At 48.6% G+C, this 12892-nt stretch overlaps 1 protein-coding gene across 6 annotated transcripts in view; it reads left to right on the top strand.

Moving 5' to 3' along the window:
- Positions 1-12892, top strand: part of RNF216 (ring finger protein 216) — a 74540-nt gene that overhangs the window by 29291 nt on the left and 32357 nt on the right. The window lies entirely within an intron of this gene.

Here is a 12892-nt window from a genome sequence, read left to right as displayed (position 1 = left end):
TTCTATAAACTGAGTGCCTGGACAGGTGGATTTCACTGTTGATAAAAGAGAGCAAGAGTCCTGTCTTTTCTTGAAAGATGTTGGCTAAAAATGCCTAAGGGTGCCAGAGGTTGCTGTCTTGCGTATCCAGAAATGTTCTGGTTGAACATGGAACTAGGTGTTTGTAAGTCAGAACCAAATTCTAATCTTGTATCTAATAAAACTTCTGGAGAATGAGCTGGAACAGCTTTACATGCTCTGTTTTAGGAAATTGGTATATCTCCATTTTTTCTTTTATGGAATAGCTTGAATACAGACTCAGTTGGAAGTGACAAAAAAACTCGTTGGAAGAGCTGGCTGAAATCGCAGGAGCTTAGGGCAGATCTTTGTGCTCTCCCCAGTTGCTAAAGGCCATAACAGGAGAATCACCAGGCCCAGTGGGGGGATGGAATGGGGAAAACTTGCTGCCTCTGCACCATCAGTCGTGGGGAAAAAAAGAAGCACAGAAATGTTTCCCAATCTCGTGAACAGATGCAGGACCCTGCTTACATCTGGTCCCAGCAAGGCAGGGCAGGATCAGTGCTTGGCACGAAGCTACAAGGGTGAATTCTCCTGAGATCTGGGATTCCTGCTAATCACTGAAATTCCTCCTGAGGGCATTAACCTTACACTTGTAGCTGCCAAAGCTTTGAGTCCTCTCATTGATGTGGTGTCACCTTTTGCCTGTATTGAGAAGTTTATAGAAAGTTAAATTCGGTTGTCAGGAGAAGTTGAAGTTGCCAGCGCTGAACTCTGCGGGCTAAAGTGCAAATTGAACTTAATTGAACTTACTTTGGGGGAGAAAGCTGTTTATGAAATATGCACAATTCCATTTTAGATCCTGATCTCCAGATAGTTTTTATTAACATCTCTCCTTCTCAGTGGGGAAGGGAATATAGTGCTGATGGATTGTCCCAGTGTTGTAGCAAGGAGGTTTGCTAGGCACTAGGTGGCAATGTTGGTTCACGTTTAAATCTCAGGTTTTTTTCTAACTGTTTTTGCAAAAGCTGAGTTGTTTTCAAAATGTAGTATGTCAGCAATACAGAACAGAATTTGGGCTTGAAAAACGTGAACCCTTCAATAGGTAAAATGAATTGAAGTCACTTTTCCCCTGGAATGTGTAATGCAACAGTAAGCGTGGTAAGAGGGGAACAGTGTTGAATTGTTCCTTTCCTACTGCTTCGCTGTTTCATTTCCTTCCTAGTGTACTGTCTGTTCCCCCCCTCTCCGTGGGGTTACAGCATTCCAGTGGGCTGGATTTCTGGTTTCCTGGACAGCTTGTGTTGATTCATTAGCTGAAAATCTGCTGAGTAGCTTTGTGCTCTTCTTAGAAGTCTTTAACGACTTTAGGATTTGAAGTCGAGGGTGAGGAATTTGGATAGCAGGATGTGGTGTCTTGCAGCATCAGCTGCAGTGGTTCTTCATATTCCTGCTATCTCCTTTCTCTCCAGAATGAAGAATTTCAGTTAATGCTGTAGCTTGCAGGAAATGGTTGTCCTGAGGGAGGAAAGGGCTAATCTAGGGAGCTCCACAGAGGTTGGAGAGGATGCGTTGGCTTTGCTAGCAGTGCCTCTGGCAGACTTGGTGGTGTTGATGACTGATCCTGGAAGGAGTCCCTCTCTGGCTGGAAGGACTGCACTCACACAGCTGAACCTAAAGCGAGGGGAAGTGTGGAAAGGGGAAGGTCAAAATGCATCTCTCTCAAAATCTCAGAGCTCTTTGAGGGTGGGGAGAGGAGGACCAGATGGTGGACCTGTTGTATCCCTGTGCTCCATCACTGGATCCTTTCTCTGGCTCTGGGAGTTTGTGTTGATACCCTCAGGGTCTCCATTAAATCTTGCAGGGAGTTTCGTTCGTATTTGGGCCAGCTCTGGATACGCTGTAAAGCAAGTGACGTGAACCAGCTGGAAGCCTTCACTTTGGCTGTGTCTGTATGCTGGCCTCAACAGTAAGAGCTCCACACATATCCAGGTCACTGCTTGTGCATCTCACTGTTGTTCCAGTCACTTGCACCTTGCAAGGGACCAAAATGTGGCTAATTGTAGCTTGAGCAAGGGGCAGAGCTGCCCTGCCTCCTGCGAGTGCCTGGCTGCACGGGGAGCATGCAGATGAGCTGGCACCATCTGCCAGGGCCACTGTGGCTCCAGCTGTGTGGCATCAAGTTTGGCTCCTGGTTAGGTGGCCAGGGCTTGAATCTTAATATGACAAAGAGCAGGGTGGAGGAAAAGGTTAGTTAGACAAAGAAAAATGTTGTTTGAGCCACCCTACAGATGCATTCCGTGTGTGTGCAGTCTGAGCTGGTGCTGGGGCAGAGGCAGCTTTCACTCAGATTTGGCCGAGTATTGAGGTTTTGCTGACTGCACGTGGAGCCAGGCTTTCTGGTGACAGGAGGGTTTTCCAGCCTGCTTATTCTGCCTCCATCTTGGACGGCTCCCTGCATGGAAGCAGTGCTCAAATTTCCCATCTCTGAGGATGCACATTTCTCCTCCCAGTGCTACAGAGCAACCCAAAACTGGCAGCTGTGGTAAAACAAGGAAAGGCACGTGTTGCTGGTTGAGCTGTGCAGCGCTGGGAGGTGAGTGTGCACTTCTGCATGGTGGGGGAAGTGCTGCTTTCCACCAGAAAAGGAAGTCCATCCTTTCTGCTCAGCCTCCCTCCCAAGACCCCACAATGTTGAAGACAAGGCTTTTGTTCCCAGCTGCTGCTGCCATCCCTGGCGCCGTGTTGTGGGAGAGGGAGATGGTTTCCCTTCTTTGCAGTCTCAGCACAAAGCACTGCAGGGCTTTCAGCCAGCAAGAGATGGGGAGCTGAAAGCTGCTGTTGCCATGGAAATAATGCATGCACAGAGCAGTGGAGAGCTTGAAACCCCCAGCACTCATTTCATAGCCAGGCCACATTGCAGGGACTTGCATTTCCAGGACTTTTCCTTAAAACTCCTTTTCACAGTGTAGATTTTTTATTGCTTTATGGTACCCAGTTGTGTGGATCAGTGCTGGCTGGGTGTAAGAGGTGTTGATGGCACATGGCTGCGTGGTGTGGGATGGCATTGCCCTTGACCTGGGCAGCTGCCATTCCTGTGCATCCACAGTGGGCTTGGGGACTGCCTTGAGCATTGATGTGCTTATCTCAGATGGATAAAATCTCTGCTCTTTTGCCTTTCTTCTTCAGCTTGGGCTCTCTGTCCACCAGCAATCCTCACGTTTTAATTAGCAGCACTGAGACTTGGTGTTTCAGGGCACGCCTTTTTAAGCTGCTCTGTGTCTCGGGATCGATTTGGAGGTGCTGGCTAGGCACAGATGCACCCAGCTGCTTTCAGCCTTCATTTTCTGCTGGAAGTGAGACAGGTTTGAACTTGCACCGAGCTCTGCCTGAACACGGCCGCCCATAGCAGGGCACCACCAGCACTGGTAACGAGCGCGAGTCGCGCTGTGCGGTGTGCGTGGCTCCGAGAGGAGTGGTCTTGCTGAAATAAATTATTGCTCGATCAACAAGGCCTGAAGTTGCAGAAGGAGGTGAGGGGGATGTTGTGACACCCGTGATCTCTGTACCTGGTGCAGCAAGGCACATGCAGCTGCTTGTGGTTCAGAGGTGGGTAACAAGGCGATGATCCGGTTAGGAGTGTTTTATGGAGTGCAGGGGGAAGTGTTTGTGTAATCCAGCACCCAGCACCAGGGGATGTGTTCAGGATGACACAGCTGTCCAAGGATGTCATCCAACACATACCACAGGGCCCATTACTTCTGTGCTAAAGGCTGGGCCATGCTGCCAGAGCTGCCCTGCCCAACTCCAGATGTGCTGTGGGTTTAGGCTTAAACTGTATCGGAATTTGTAGCTGGCAGGGTGCGTGTGCAACATGGAAAAAAAGATTGTCCTGGTTGGAGAAACTGAGCTTGTCCAGAATGCCTCAGAGTAGGATATACATATGGAGAATTACTTAATTCTCCTTGCTTTGCAACATGTTTTCCCAGCTGTTGAAGTCTGCTGTCTCATTCAGCTTCCTGACAGCAGCACAAACATTTTGAAAGTCCCGTGGCCCCATCTCATTCTCTCTTCAGACATTCTTATTGCTATTATCCATATGTTTTTCCTTGAGCCTGTTTGTTTGGATTTGATTGTTACTTGGAGCTTAGCCCCACAGCTTTAGTACAGAGCAGAGCCAAAGGTGACATTTGCTGTGGCAGACCCCTCGCTAATTTCTTCTTGGTGGCAGTGACCTCGAGTCCCAACTCCTGTGTTTAAATTCCCATCCTCCTGTGTGTCTCAAGAAAATTTGTTGGGACAAGGAAGAGAAGGAAATGTGGTGTGGACGACCTTGTTACATGTCTTCATAGAACTACAGAATGGTTTGGGTTGAAAGGACCTTTAAAGACCACTTGTTTTCACCCCCCCACCATGGGCAGGGACACCTTCCACTAGACCAGGTTGCTTAGGGCTCTATCCAGCCTGACCTTGAACACTTCTAGGGATGGGGCTTGGGAATGGAGTGCTCGTGCCTGTATCCACTTGGATCTGGAGTGTCTCCAGTGTGTCCATGTCAGCAGAATTCTCTAAACCATCTTCTTTTCGCTCTACCAACTTCCTCCAGAGCACTGCATCCCTGACACCTCCTGCTCTGGAGCTCTCGGCTGCTCCCTTTTTAAACTTGCAGCGCGCACGGGAACGCGCTGGAGGCTCTCGGTGCCAAAACCACAACAAATGGCGAGTTTCCGTCTGTCAGCTCGGCTCAGCCCGGCTCAGGCTCTCCACGGCTGGGCAGGCGATTTTCATTTTTCTTCCATAAAAGGACATTGAAGCTCGGCTGCAGCAGCGGTGCCGGTGCCGAGCCGCGGGCAGGGCGAGCGCGATGCTATCGGAGCGCGGCTCGTTCCCTATCTCCGCAAAGGGATGGGCTGGAGGGAGGGACCGAGGTCGAAGGTGGGGTGGAGGTGATTGTAGGGAGCAGATAACGCCCCGGTAGGTTTTATTGCCAGGTTCTAAAGGGAGATAGATAACAGGAGAGAGCTCGTGGTAGAGCAAACCTTGAAAGTCCAGTCCCGTGGAGGACAGGCACGTGCGCTGCACCGTGTGGGCCATCCCATCGATGCGGGGAGGGTCAGAGTTGCGTGGGGACTGCTTAGAGTCGGGAGGTTTTCTCATCCCCAGGTTTAGGCTGGGCAAGCTACTTATCCTGGGAGGAAACTGCAAGGGGAACAAGGGAGAACAACATGCCAGGGGGTACTGGCTTACACCTTGATTTTTTTTTTTCTGTATGCTTGGACTGGGCAGGAGCAGTTGCAAGAACGGAGTGGTTCCAGCAGTAAGTTGGTCCTAAATGCCCCTTTCCAGAGAAGAAGGCGCAGCAATCAGCCCCAAATCACTGCTTGCCAACTTGTCACCCTTTGAGACACAGGAAAGAGCTATAGAAGCTCTGAGAATGCCCCACCTGGAAAGAGGGTAGGAGTGGGCTGGGTTAATTACTGTGGTGGGGTGGAGACACTCCATCAATGGGAGCTCAGGTGCTGCTGCTGCTTTAACAAGGTCAAGTCTATTTATGCAGTGGTATGTGGAAATGCTTCACTTGATAAATGAGTCTGACAGAGGAGGAGAGGGTGAGGCCCAGCCTGGAAATGGACCTGAGGAAAGAGGTCAGAATAAATGGGGTATCTGTCTCTTGCAGGAGGGAAAAAAAAAAAAAGCTGCTGAAAGCAGGAACTCGGACTAGTCCCTATTAAAATGGACTGTGTATGTCAGTACAGTTTTGAGCAACAAAGCTTACTCCTGTGCTTGCTTTCTGCCTTGTACTGCAATACCCAGTCAGTGAAAAGGCTGCTCACTGACCAGTGAGTGCCTCTGTGTCAGGTCCATACGAGGCAGCAGTGCTGCCTTCCCTTCATAGCTTTGTCCTATGCTGGGGAAAGGTTCAGAAGTTGTAAACTGAGTGCAACTTCATGTGGAGATGGAAATTTAAGCTTCAGCATCTTGTTTACCCTTTTTTCCCTGGGCACAGGGAGCCTACAACTATTGAGGCAAAGGGAACACTGAGAGAAGCAGTGCACCTGTGGTGGTCAGTTCTGGTTTATGATGACTCCTTGGAGATAAGTGATGGGTTCCATGAGGAACTGGATACGAGCACCCTGTGCTGTGAAGTACTGTTGGCTGCCTTGAACATGGAGAATCGGTGGAGTGGCCTCGTAGCCAAACTCCTGGGGCTGGAAGGACCCTGAAAGCTGTAGTTGTACTCTAACAGACCTGCTGCAGGCTGAGATGAGCTGTCAGCTTTGCCTTTTCCTCCGCCATCCCTTTGAAAATGAAAGGGACAAGAGGGGTTTTCTTCCCTCTCGTGCAGACAAGAATGGAAATAATGTAGTATGGTCACTCTAACATGGGGGAGGAACCCTAAATCTCTGTATGGACCAGAGTGCTCAGATTCCTTCATTTCTTTGGTTTTGAAACAGTGAAGCAGCTTTGCTCAGTCACTTGTCTGTCCCCACAGCAGGTTGGTAGTGCCATTGGGTGTTCCTGGGGCTGCTGTGGGCTCAGTACAGGTCCTTTCCACAGCAGTTTGAGGTTAAAACCTGCCTAGTGTATTTGCAGAGTGTCAAACATGAGCAGGGTTATCATTTTGCTGCTGCAGTGGAAATGGACATTGGAGGGGATGGAAAAAGGCTGTTCCCAAGGCAAATTAAAAACATTGTTCTGACCTTACTCAAGAAGCTGTATCTTCCTTCTCTTTCCTCCCCCTCACATTCCTGTCGTAGTAATCACTGATCTCTAACCTCAGCTTCATCTGCCACAGCTAACCACTTAAAAAATGCACTTAAAAAACCCCGTACTCCTCATTTTGCTGTACCTTAGTGCTTCCAGGGCAGAGTTATCTTTGTCGGGGCGTGAGTCAGCAGCAGAGGTTTGGAATAGCATCGAGTCAGGGCACTGATGACTCCTTCAGGCCAGAGCCCGAGGTGGCCCAACCTTGCTCAGGGAGTGTGGGGAGGTGTTTTGCTTCTCCTTTCTGTTTGCACATAAACAGATTTCAGCAGATGACACAGTCATCAGACTTCCTGAGCTAACACAAGGCTGCTGCAGATGATGGCCATTCTGGAGGCTGTCACTGGAGTTTGTTTCCTAATTTGGTCACTCTGTGTTCAGGGCTGGCCTGATTTCCTTTTTTCTTTTTTTTTTTTTTTTTTTTCTTTTTAAAAACACCCATCCTTTTCTCTCATTGTCATTGAGGGGAAGCTGTTTGTATCTGAGAATGTCCAGCTCCTCTCACTTCCTCTCCACAGAGGAAGTGATACTTCAAAGGCCCAAAACACCATGCAGTTCTGAAGCTGATCCTTCCTTTTTTATTTTTTTCTTCCTTTACCATTCTTCCATGAGTTCACCTCAATGAGCCTGCCGGGTTTTTATGCTTTCTGGGTAGTTATCCAAGCACTTTGTGCTGGAGGACTTTGGAGTAGTTCTCTTAAGTGTCAGAATGAGCTGTGCTGCAGTTAAATTATAGCATTGATAAGCTTGATTTATTGAAATATATATTTCAAGAGGGAGTGACGTGTGTGATTTCAGGTAATGGAAAGAGCACGTGTGTTGCTTTGTACATCATCACTCACAAGAGGCCTGGTACCGTGTAGGAAACCATAAATGCCAAACAGGAGAGGAGGCCTTTCAGGGTGAGTTCAATTGTCTTACAAATCCTCCTGAAGAAGATCCCTGCTTTTCAGTGTTGGACCAGAGTCAGCCCCAAACCAGCCACCTTCCTGGCATGCAGAGACACTTCAGCCCTTCCACTCTTCTTGTGAGTTTTCATTCAGCAATAGGAGCAGCCAAAGAATCATCACCAAACCTATTGGCTCCTTTATTGCTTTCAGTTCTATGCTGGACTTAGCAGGAAAAGGAGAAAATAAAAGGAAAAAACCAAGTTCCCGGGTGATGCAGTTGAAGATGCAGTTCCAGCAGCTTTACTCAGTGTCTTGGGGAGGATTGTGTGCCTAAGGTGGGGGTGAAGCTGTTGCTCTCGAGGGAGCTGCTGTCAGTCGGAGAAGATTCCCAAGCCTTGGAAGGCTGGGGAGATGCTGGGTTACCTATCCAAACCCAGCTCTATTTTAGGTTCATAGTACATGTCATAAACAGCCTCAGCACAGCCTGGGGTTAAGGTGTGCCCGGAGCAGATGGATTAGTGGCATTAAAGGTTTGGCTGTAGATGGGCAGGTACAGGCTGGTCTCAGCAGAAATTCTCTGCAGAGAGGAAACGTCAGTGTGTCATGTGTGGGATCCCAGCTTAGCACTGACCTTCGAAACATGAGTAACGGAGAAACGGGAACACCGAGTGGTGAGGCAGCCGGTTTAGAGGGGCAAAGGGACACGTACTTCAGATTTAGTAAAAATCACCTCTGTGTGTCATTCCTATTTGCATATTGTCCTCTAATTAGCCGTGACTGACTCACCCACCACTTCCACCTGAAAGGAATTGTTTGTTTTGAAGTGTATGGTTTATAATCTCAGTAGGCCAACAATTCTCTTCTCCTCTCCCCTTCCGATGTCCCCCAAAATGCATTCTCTTATTGCTTTTAACCTTCAAGCCTCTTTTCTTTTGCTCTCTCTCTGTTACTACTCTTGCATTATTAATGGACTGTAGCAATTCAGCCAGAACACTGACATTACTAATTACTACTTGTAGCAGAGGAATGGGGGAGCAAGATAGAAACTGGGTCAGGAAACGTTGTCATCATAAAATGATAGCATCAGAGCTGGGGAGCAGAACTGTTTCTATGGCCAGGTTTGCATTGGAAATGTCTCCTTCATCCTGGAGCACACCTGTGCACACTCACCCTGCACATCCTCTTTGCTTATTTGCTGCGTGCAGATGGGAAAAGCATGTCAGAGAAGGGGTTAATGGACCTGTAATTTCCAGCAGCAGAGAAATGGAGTGATGGGTTGTGTTCTGCCTGGCAGCACTTCAAGCATCACAAAATTCACGTGCCCCTCGTTGCTGTAGCAGGGAGCCCCTTCCCCTGTTGGTGTCAAAGGCTGAGGAAGCAAAGTGGCTGCGTTTATTTTTGCATTCAGCGAGAGCCTGTCACGCTCAGTGTGTTCAGGTTGTCCTTGGTAGCACCAAGGGCATCTACAGCAAGCAAACAGCTCACTCTGCTCCATGTGAGAGAATACGGCTGCTATTAAACCAGAACATTATTTTGGGGATGCAGCAATTAACCTGTGAATATTGGGCATGAGGAATTGCCTGCTTCTGGTTAATGGAGCCGTGCCTCTTCACTCAATTGGGCAAAGCAGCCGCTTGGGAATGTGGCATCCCTGGGAGGCCTTGTGTGAACAGTTGTCTGTTGTGTTAGCTTTCCCCTTGAGAGGGGGGGCACGTGTGAAGGGGGGAGTGTCATTGACTGTAAAATGTATCGACTCTTATGGTTAGTGACAGTCAGGGAAGGTCATCTCTAAATGCACGCCGTGGTCTTTGAATAGTCAAAACAGCTGAAATGCAGAGGTCAGCAGTAAACTACAAACCCAGAACTGATCAGTGTGTGCTAGCAAAAGACAAGTCCCTCTCCCAAAAACATGCTTACAAAGAAAATGGACAAACTGAAGGCTGATCCCTCCCGGAGGCATAACTTCTGTTGCTAGCGATGAGAGCACATCTCTGGGTGAAATGTCTGGCTGGAGATGGCAGATTCCTGAGAAGTCTCTTGGAGACAGCGAAGGGACCGTGTGTGGGAAGAGAGGGAAGTTCTGTGCTGCTGGTCCCAGAACGTGTGAGTGCCTGCCCGGGCATCAGCTGTGAGCCCCTGTTCTGGGTGGACGCGGGGAAGCATCAGAGCAGTCGGAGCTCGGTCCCTGCCAGGCGGTCGCGCATCCCCATGAGCTCAAATCTGCTTCATTGACATTCCCAGGAAGGCGGGAGGCCGCCGCAGGAGCAGCGTGACTCCCTCACAAGTCAGGTGGTAACTCACACAAAGCCAGCTCGATATTCAGGCTGGGCAGACTTGACAATATCCCCTTTCAAAGATTATCCGTTAAACTGTCCTAGTCACACACCGCCTTCGGCGCCCGCCTGAGCCTTTTGTAAGGATGAGCAGTATTTAAAAGAGAGGCTGGCTGCTCTAATCTCTGCTCCCTGGGCTGTAAAACCTATCCTGCTGTAGCTCGCCAACTTTATTTCTTACTGATCGTAGTAAGTGTAGGGCTCTTAAGTCCTGGCTCATGTTTTATCCGTGGTGTTGGTGGGGCTGTCTGTTATCTTGAAGCAAGCCCAAAGCAGGGCTTTGCTGGTGCATTTGAGGGAGAGCAGACGTTCCCATGAAGTGGGAGCTGGTGATAGGCAGTAATTTCTACTGTATTTAATAAAGCCATTGTGAAGCTGGAGAGGTCTGGAGTTTACAATCCCAGTGTACTTTTTTTTTAAAAAAAAAGGCAAGTACTGATTTGCCACTAAAATTGAACATTGTCAGTGAGGCAAGTACTCTGTCCAAAATTTCATGTGCACGTATTTAATTAAAAGCCAAGAGGGTTAATGGAGCTTTGAGTGCATAAGGCCTCATTCCCTGAATTTAATTTTCTTTAATTGCTCCAGAGATTGAAATTCCCAGCCGTGGTTGTCCCCTAACATGTGAATTAAGGAACCGGAAAGGGACAATTTGATTTGTCTCATTCAGTGCCAGCTTCTTCCCCTCTGACTGAATTTTCATCTTTTTGGTTGAAAGGGGACTAGATAAAAATCCCTAAGTCAGGGTTTCAGCTTTGTGGTAGAACTGGCAAAGCCATGACCTGCTGATAAGTTTGGACATTGGAAATGAGCTGAAAAGCAGGAAGTGTTTGTGCAGATTGTGTTGCTCTTCCCTAATGTATTGCAGATCACAAGCAAATACAGTTTTTATTCTTTTCCCTCCCCAATACCTGTCAGTGCGTTGAGGATTGGTGGGGTAAAGTCACCAGAATTGCATGGCATAGCCCCAGTCAAACCAGGCTTCATTAGTGTGCAGTTTCAAAATTAAAAAATTTTAAAAGAGTGGTCTGGGGGTTTGTTGCTTGTTTATAGAGGTGTTGGAATAGTGGTCTAAGCCCTCTGGGAATGTCAGGGTCTTTTTGTGTGAGTTCATAGTCCAAGCTCTGTCAGAGGGCGAGGCAGAAATCTGAAATACAGCAAATTCATGGATTGTTGAGATGGTCAGTGATAGGAAAAATCTGTTCCTGAATTCACTGTAACAAAAGCAGATGTCGCTTGCTGAATGCCCTGTGTGGTGTGCTGGGCCTCTATTGAGGCCGTTGCTGTTGGATATTCCAAGGCTGCTGTTCATTTTTGTGTCCTAATGCGTTTGTTAGCAGCTATAGCCTTCACTGGGAGGTTAATAGTAAAGGAAGCTTCCAGCAGCAGCAGAAGACATCAAGGGTTAATTTAATGCACACCTTACACTGGAACAACAGCAGCAATGATTGTTTGGGGTTTGCCTTTTGGAGGTCTTAGCTGTCAGAAGTCTTTGGGGAAATACGGAGTAGCATTCCCCCTTGATCTGGTGGAGACTTGCCCTAAGCCTCCAGCACGTAGTACTGGTAGATAAACATCCCCTGCCTGAACAGGTATTGCAGAGCTGTGGGGCTCTCCCAGGTGGCTGCAGCTAAGCTGTGGTGTGGTTCCTGCAGTGCTTTTTTGGGGATTGTTTTGCATGAACTGGACTTTGCTTTCAGGAAGGCATCCTGTCCCTCCCTGTGTCCGTGGGACAAACCACCCTGCAGGGACCCCTGCCCTGTTTGTGGAGCTGCAGGGGTGTGAGGGTGGCTTTGGCACCCAGCAGCACCCTGCAGGTGCACATTTGATTAAGATGGACCATTAACCATCCATATCCATTGAATCTCTGCCTCAGCCTGTAAAACCACTTGAATTTAAAAAAAATAATTATTTTCTGACGTTTTCACCCATCCTTATTTCCAGTCAGCCTGCTCATCTTCAGCTAGGGTCAGCACAAATTCCCCTCTCAAACTTGCGCTCTGGGCCTGGAGGAATCCACCCTCTTTGCTACTTCCCAACACTTCTCCCGTGCCTTGATGGTGTGAGTGACCTCTGGCCCCTTGAATGACTGATGGCCGGGTTGGAGTGCCGGGGTCGGGAGGTCCAGGGCTTGCCCCATGCGCAGCTTCTCCTCCCACCATGGGCTGGGGCAGCAAAGGTGATGCTCTAAGTGTTCTCTGTGCTGCTACCAGTGTAAACAGAGCAGATGTTTCCCCGAGCCGGGGGAGCATTAATGGAATGTGTCGGCCCCGGCTGATGTAAAACATGGCAGCGAGTTTTGGGGATGAGGTCAGTGGGACTGAAAGCCGATGGGAGTTTAATGTCGAGGCTTCCTCTCCGAGCCCAGGGGTCAACTGAGAGCTGTGGCTAATGGAAAGGCAAGTGCACTTGTCATAAATCAGTGCCAAAATGCTGAACAGGCATCGCTGCTGCTGGATGCCACAGCCAGGGATGGTTCTGTAACCACCCATGAGCTCTTGTTCCTCACTGGGTGTCCTTCATGTCTGCGTTTGGTTTTAGAAGGGACAAAGAAGCTAAAAATGGAAGGTTTGGGAAAAGTTTTACCTCCATGTACTGTGAGAGCCCCGCCTGCCTCACCTCCTTTGTTCTGTTCATGGAATCCAGTGGTTGCTGCATCCCATCCATGTGGGGAATGCCAGGAGGAGAGCCAAGATATTGTTGGGACACAATTTTAAACAAGTCCTCCTGGTCAGAGGAGATGGATCGTGTTTCTGCTGTGAGGTTGCTAGGAAGTCCTGAGGCATCCAGGAAAGCGTCGAGGGGCAGGAGGCAAAGCAGGCTTGGCACTGCTTAGAGATCATGTGGTGTTTTAAAAACAAACAAGTCTTGTAAAATGTAAAGAGCAGCATTTTCTGAGACAATGAG

The sequence above is a fragment of the Hirundo rustica genome, chromosome 15 (assembly GCF_015227805.2).
Source record: "Hirundo rustica isolate bHirRus1 chromosome 15, bHirRus1.pri.v3, whole genome shotgun sequence".
Taxonomy (NCBI): domain Eukaryota; kingdom Metazoa; phylum Chordata; class Aves; order Passeriformes; family Hirundinidae; genus Hirundo; species Hirundo rustica.
This window is presented reverse-complemented; position numbering and strand designations above follow the sequence as displayed.